This window comes from Ciconia boyciana, chromosome 1 (genome assembly GCF_034638445.1).
Source record: "Ciconia boyciana chromosome 1, ASM3463844v1, whole genome shotgun sequence".
NCBI lineage: Eukaryota > Metazoa > Chordata > Aves > Ciconiiformes > Ciconiidae > Ciconia > Ciconia boyciana.
In genome coordinates this window covers 117,240,375-117,248,204 of record NC_132934.1, presented here as the reverse complement: position 1 = coordinate 117,248,204, position 7,830 = coordinate 117,240,375, and positions in this window count along the sequence as shown.

Below are 7,830 nucleotides of genomic sequence, written 5' to 3'. Positions count from 1 at the left end.
AGCATTAGACTTCTTGACATTACTTTGGCTCAGACAGGGCGTCAGAGCTAGCCTTGGGAAGGCTGGCCTAAGTTTTGAGTTGTTTTTTCATTTTCCATTAGAACTGACTCAGGTTAAATGTCAACAGAAAGCAATGCAGATGCTGGTGATTTGGGTGACACCCACAGAAAACTGATGTAGAGGCTTGTTTCGAAAATATCAGTAAAAAGTTGTTCCATGTGCTTTTAGTTCTGACCAAACTAAAAGAGTTTACAATGAAGCGTGCACCCAACAGCAGAACTGTAGCAATAGCAGTCCCAAATAAATTACAAATTAATCATCTTTATTCCCCCTGTGTTTAAAGACTAATTTTGGTTTTGAACTTCTCCCAGGCTGCCCAGCAGCTGCTTTGGATTTGTTCTTAGCATGAAGTGGGGGACTGATGGCAATTCCTGGCCCAAGCCATTTCGGACGTCTCCTTTAAGTGCTTCTTCTTACCCACTGCCACATTTGTAGGAATACAGAAAAAAGATTATAATTTTAAAACTTGAAAAGGACTTTGAAATCCCTGCATACAAAGCATGCAACAATTTAATCTTGCTGCTATTCTTATTAAGAAATGCTTGCAACATTTTCATAAATAAAAAGCATTGGTAATTCCACTGCAAAAGCAGAGAAGTGAGAACTGTAACAAACAGTGCCTGTCGATGCAGAATCGGCTGCGAGATGACCTGAACAGGAGCATGATGGCAAGAAAGAGGCTTCTAGTAAGTTCGGCTTTGAAGAAGCTGCCTTTCATGTTACATTCAGAGGCTGTGTTCCTGGAGTCTTTTACTCCTATTGCAGCAAAATTCTCCAGATCAACTCCAGAGACTTTTTATTCCTAGAAGTACTGTAACGTGTGCACAACTCTGAAAGCGCATGGAGCTTTCTGAGTGCCTGGCGATGTCCTGCCCATATCAATGGTGCCGGCAAGCATGCCCAGGCAGGCGGTGAATGCTTGGCAAGCCTTTCCCTGAAGTCTTTCAAGCTGCCCAACCTGCATCTCGGATCCTGCCACCACCCAAGTTGTACAATAACCATCTGGACTAGCCTTGAAGTTTAATTCACTGCGTCGGACAAAGTCACCGTTTCTTTTTCATAAACGCTGGCCGTGCCAGCAGCAGGGACGACGCGCTGATTTATTTGGTCTCCAAGCTGTTCTTGGAGGATGTGTCCTTTCTCTCCGGGACTCCGGTACTATCTTTATTTAGCCTCAGGGATTCAAATGCAGAACGCCACCGAGCTCTCCCTGCCACCTTCCTCTGGCAGGTCACAGCCATGGTACCCACACGCTTTGCCTGCCAAGTACGAAAGCTGATTATGGGATGCCTGCAAGCAGACAAAAATAAGGCATTGCACCTTTAGCAGTTAAATGTTATTAATATTTATTATCTAATTACTAAATATGACAGAGTTAAGCCTGCCGAGCTAGTCACGGACAAAAGAAGGACGGGATGCGTGAATAAGGGTGGGGTGGTTTTTTTCTGCCGTGACCGTACGATTCCCGTTGAAGGGTTCGCGCAGGCGAAGCGCTGCCAAGTTACAACTCCGCGGCGAAAGGCGAGGCAGGCACGGAGCACCAGGGAAGCCGCCCGTGCCCAGCGGCACCCCGAAAGCCGCTTTTCCCGGCTGACCCGCTCGCTCCCCGCCGCTCCGGAGCGCGGAGCCGCCGGCCGAGGCTGCGGGGAGAGGGCGGCAGTGCCGCGGGCCCTTTAAATCCGGCGCGGCCGCTCGGCGCCGGCGCTGGCCAATGGGAGGGCGGGCGCGGCGGGGAGCGGGCGCCCATTGGCTGCGGCGCGCGGCGGGTGAGGCCTTCGGAGCGGCCGGGGCGGTGAGAGGGGCCGCCTCTCGCCGCCCCTCCCCGCCCTCCCCGCCCTCCCCGCCGCCCTCCCGGCCGCCTCCCGCCGCCCTCCCCGCCGCCTCGCCGCTCGCTTTCCGGGCCCGCCGGGCCCCGGTCGGCCTTTGCTTTCCCCTGTCTTCCCCTGTCTGCTTTTGCGCCGTGAGCTAACGATGTTCCTAGAGGCGTATGTCTGACAGGAAGGGACTTTCAGTGCAAGCACGGTCCTGCAGAAATACCCACAAAAAGCAGGAGCAGGAGGTTATGGACACATCTATCGGTTACCTGTTGAATGTCTTCAGCAAGGGGCTTCCGTGCTCTTGGGAGGGCGGCTCACCAGGTCGCGGGGCCGGGGGGTGCAGTCAGGGCCCCCCTAATTTCGCCTCCTCCCCGTGCTGAGCCCGCTGCTGCGGGGGCACAGGCTGCGGGCTGGGGAGGGCGGGATGCGAAGTCAGGCCAGGGTGCGTGTGTACTGACAGCGAGAGCCCCTGGTTGCTCTCAAGCACAGTGCCCCAGTGAAACGAGGCCCAGATGTTATATGCAAGGTTTGTCAGCGAGAAATGCACACGGGTGGGTTTTGAAGGACTCTTCTATATGCTTCTGCCTGATGGTTTAAACGAACGGGAGATCATTTCATGTCCAGCAATGGCTTGGGCTTGTAACATACAAAGTATGTATGAGAAGCAAACGTGTTGCTGGTGGGGCTGAGGCAAGAGCTGCTAGTGAATCCTGAAAAACACATGGGTGAGAGACTCTCAGGGGCACCCTTCAGCATCCCTTCCCCACTTCCACAAATCCCTCAGGCTCTGACAAAATTGGAGACTCCTCCCTCAGAAGCACTCTCGGTCTCTTTGTCCAGGGGTGCTGTTTTACTACTGTTGACGTGGCAAGACCCACGAACAGAAACTTCGCTCCCACTGCGAGGAGGCAGAGGGAGAGCACGCCTGACGCTCCAGGGAATTGTCCTTCCGGCCTTCAGCGCTTGTTTTGAAAACAGTACTCCACGTTCTCCTGGGGCTCCTCACCAAAATCCGTGCAGAAATTTAGCGCAGAGGAAAAAAACTAATAAGCATCCTGCAGACGGTAGAAAACGCGAGGTGAATCTTTCTGGGAAGGTGCTGGGACTGAGGTTCCCAAGGATGCTCTTTTTCTGAACAAAGTGTCCCTCACATGGGCAAACTTCCCTTTGAGAGGAGAAGAAGGGCATTGGGATGGGTGAGGACCTTGTAGGGAACCAACTCTTCCCTTCGGGAGTCCCTGGCCAGAGGAAGCGGGACCAGGACCCGTGGTGAAATGGGATCCTTTTCCTCCTTGTACCAAGCGAAGCCAGAGAAGGGGTGAGGACCAAACTTATAGGGCTTTCCTCATCCTCTTTTCCTTTTTGTCTGTTTTCACGCCCTGTTCACAACCACTTCTCTGGCGGCAGCACCCTGAGGGTCCCAGGCGGGGAGAGGGGTCTCCTGCTGTGGGAGAGGAGCTCTGGGCATGCACACACAATTTTGCCTTCTTCTTCTCCAAGGGAATTGCAGGAGCACATATACAGCTCAATATAATGCACCGGGCTCAAAACTGAAAAATTACTGCTTAGACTTCTGCTCCGTCGCAGGGTTTTGTCTTTGGGGGTTTTTTTCTCCTAGAAGGGTATTTTTCATCCCTGAAAAAAAGCGCCTTAAAATCCAACAGGTTTGAGTTATTGTTGCAAGAGTTCAATCCTGGTCGCTACCATCCCTCCCCCTTCTTTGCATTTCCCAGATCCCCAAGAGGAAAAGAAAGAATGAATGAAAGAAAGAAAAACCCTCAGAAAGAAACCAGGGGTCTCCTCTCATGCTTGCAGGCTAGCTCCTGGCACGCTTATAGGCATGGCACACAGCCTCTTCTGTCGGCACAGACTTGGCAAACCTGGGCCAGGGCTGGCCTTACTCATTGTGTTCAAGTCACCTTCTTGATTACAGCAAAAAAAGGCGTTTGTGGTGGGTGACCGAATTGGCCACCCTACTAGACAGAAGGCAGAAGGAGAAAAAATAGGAAAGAAACAGGCAAATTAGTGTTGCGGGGAGAGGGGAGAATGACACCCAGGGGAGGAAACGATACCGGCTGCCTCCTATTCATAAGTCAGCTCTTGCCTGGCATTTTCTGGATGCTCATAAAGCTGTGACGCAGCCTGGCTGCCCTGCTCCCTCCCTGGTGGGTCCTGCCACCAGCGAGACCAGCCGAGGGGTCCCACTGCCTTTGGGGGAGCCACTGAAGTGGCTCTGGGTCCCCTCTCGCCGCGCTGGGACCACCGCAGGGGCCATGGCACCCGCACCTCTGTGGGTATTGCATACACACTCTAAATGTAATACCTAAGTTCAAGCCTTTCTTTTATGCTATATGGAGGAAAAGATAGGAATTCAGCACATCACCAGGACAGGCGTGTACCTGAGCTAACACACCCTGTGGGGTTAGTGAAGAGGGTGATGTATGTGGTAGCTGTGGCAAATTCTTGGTTTTTCTCTTGTTTTCATATTAATAATCCATTTTCAAAATGCAGGCAGTTGAGCACAGTAACTGTGCAAAGGTTGGATTGAAAGTCATTTCTAATTCACAGTCATTCTTTCTGTTAAAATGTGGCCACTCGAAAAGCAAACTCAAATCTTAGTTGCAAATAATTCTGTTGAGTGAATATTTGTATTTTGCTGCAGACATCAGTAGCTTCTTGGGATGTTTTAGTAAAAAATACACAAGAATAAGAGAAGTACAAATATATCACCTTGTAACAGTTGGCTATACTCTGTTAGCACAGAGCACCTTAATGCTAAATGTATAGTTACCCACAGTTTTAACTCACTGAAAATAAATGAGAAAAAAAATTTAGAAGTTTTTTTTCTTTGTCAAACAGCTTGAAATAAGCAATCAAATGCTCACTTTAACAACGTTACATGACAGCAGATGTGTGCAAAATAATATCTAGTCTTTCACAAAATAAAGCCACGCCAGCGAGCTGTGAAATCACACACGCTAGTGTATAAAATCCATTTCAAAGCCTTGGCTTTCCTCACGAGAGCAAGAGATATTCTTGGAGGCTTTCTGGAGTCAGCAGCCGAAGCCAAATGCTATAGAGGGCTTACACCGATACAATCCAAAAGGACAATTTGCTTGGAAGCCTGTGGCTAATTTCGAACACAATGCCCGATGTCATGGTCAGTTGTGCTGCAGAAAGTTGGCAGCTTGGCTCAGCCTCTCCCTCGGCCCGAAAAGATGCGAGCGTTTCTGGCCGAAGCCGCGCCGCTTATTGGATGTCCCAGACGGCTTCAAACGAGCCCTTTCATAGCGACACACGGCCAAGTGCGGGCAAAGAAACGAGGGGAGAAACAAAGGTGGCTCTGAAGTCATTTCCCCGCGCTGAAGCCAGCCATCCGGTTTCGCTCCTTCCCCATTGAGGGGGCAGAAAGCGGCAGGAAGAGCGGGGCTGAAAGGGAACAAACCGGCCGAATGGGCTGGCGGGGAGGCAGCCAGGGCCAGGGCCGCGCCGGGCGAAACTCCCATTCTCCCTGCCCAGAAAGGGATGAATGATTAATTATAGGCATCCAAAAGGTAATAGATGTGGCGGGCCGGCGTCCTGCAGCCAAGTTCCTAGAGCACCTGCAAAAACAGGAGGCACCGGGAGACAAAGCCGCTCTCCCCCTTTATGGCGAGCACAGAGGGGTACTGTTCCCCCCTTCACCTGGTCTGCTTTCTGCTGGCACGACCTCCTTGCAGCGTGGGCGATTTCCCTGTCCGCTTGCTGTATGTAGGAAGCAAACCCCCCCTGTCCGCGGAGAAAGGAAACGGGGCGATCCCAGATGCCAAAAGGGAATGGGGGGGTCTGGGATCCGTTCCTGAGTCCAGAGGATGCAAATCTAAGATGTCGACTCTTTTCATCTTTGTGTAGCCTGACAGCCGTGCGCAAGGCCACTGCACGCATAGGTGCTAGATACGGGATTTTCAGAGTAACCTGAAGAGAATTAGACACTCAGATCCCACTGCAATTAAACGGAGACTGGCTGTTTGGCTCCCTTAGGCGCGTTTGAAAATCCCAGCCTGCCCTATGGATTCAGCAAAGCACAGAACCTGCTAAACTGAAACACAGGTTGCATGTGGTAAGGAGTAAGTGCCTGGCTACTCCTAAATTAGGATAAAACCACCTTCTTTGTCTGTTTGTTTTTGGCAGCAAGCTAGTAAGTTTGAAAAAATACGATTTAACCACCCTCTGGCTCTGTGGGACAATGCTGTGAGTCCGCTCGCTGCATCCCGTCTTCCCACTGCTGCTCCAGCTCCCAGCCCCACTCCCTGCTCCCGCCCTCCTCCTGGGACAGAGCTGCGCCTTTTTCTTGCCTCAGCAAAGTTCGGTTTGGCTTAAACTTGGGAGAAGCCATGAGCCGGACCTTCATCACCAGTGAGCACGAGGACTGCCCACCACCACCCCAGCTCCAGCCCGGTGTGGACTGAATGCCTGGGGAAGGGGGGAGCTGAAACCCCACTTCCCATGCTGCACGGCTTGTGGTCCTAACCTGTCCTGCACTGCTGGCCAGGCTGGGATTCCTGTTACTTCAGGCAAAACAGTTTTTTCAGCGGTAGGTCTTGGCTGTGCTTTTTCTTTCAGGATTTGCAGAGGGCAACACGTGCCGGAGGGGGATGCTTGAACAGGCGGCTTTGGGCCCAGATCTGCGGTGCTGCACAGGCATCGCTCCACCAGGGAACAGAGGTGTAAGTGGCTTAGGCAGCCACAGTGGAGAGCAAGACAGGCGTGTGGGACCTAAAGGCTCGTCTACAATGGGAAGCCAGTGCGGTGTAAGGAATTCACTTGGCAGATTGGTATGTGATAACTAGGGTGCTGCACGTTGCAGCTCTGACTGATTTCGTGTGAGCTTCCCGGTAGAGGCAGTGCCTGCAAGTCAGCATAATGAAGAACCTTAGGTCCTCGAGGCACTTTGTTACATAGGATTTAGCTATCTAAGTTGCTTAGATTTTGCATGCTGAGTGGAATGATGCCCAAATTCCCCTATACATCTGTCCCATACGTGGTCATCTGGTGGTGCGGGGAAGTGAAGCCACTTTGAGAATCCCACTGGAGGAATAACATGGAGAAGCAAGGCAGGCACCACAGCCTTTGCCTCGGAAAACAGTCAATGAAATGATTCCTCTGCCTGTTCGGCGAGGAAGATTTGGCAGAACAGGAAAAGTAAACGCACCAAATAGTTGGAATGACCAGCCTCCTGTTGCTGCAGATATTATAGTAGTTTCCTTTTTATAATTTCCCTCCCTCTCTTTCCATTAGCCAACCTGTTAATGCTTGCAGAGATGCAGTGTCCTCACAGCAAGGCCGGTGTACGTTTGGATACAAGAGATGCTGGTGTGATGGAAAAGTTTCTTGTTTGTCCTGGCCTGGACAAACCTGCCTTCACCAAACACATACTGCCAGAAAAGCCTTTGAAGAAAGCAAGCAGAGGCATCAGTACAACCAGCAAGCCTGACTTATTTCTTTGCAAGCAAAGCTATGCAAAACAGATCTCACTCACAAATATCTTCAAATAATTGTCTCAAAAATGAGATTAAAATTACTCTGAATTTTTTAAATCATTTTATGCCTTGGGTGGGGTGCATAGCGAGCGCGTATAGGTGCAGGTGCACAGACCGTGCGGTGGCATTGGCGGGAAGCACAGTGCCCACTTCGGGCTCTCCCCGTGCACGGGCTGTGCCTGTGCAGCGGCACGAGAGCTGCAGAGAGCCACAGCCACACGTGTGTGCCGACGGCATCGTGGGACGGTGCTGAGCACTCCACCGTACAGTGCCGGGGCTCAGCCGTGACAGATGTTGTATGCTAATGCTGGGGCGAGAGTCGCCCGGGGCAGACACGGCTGCAGGAGAGGCTCCTTGGTGGCACGGTGTGAAAGAGTCGTCCTCGTCCTCACGTGCGGGAGTGGCAGCGCGGCCGCGGCCTTCTCCTTGGCCGC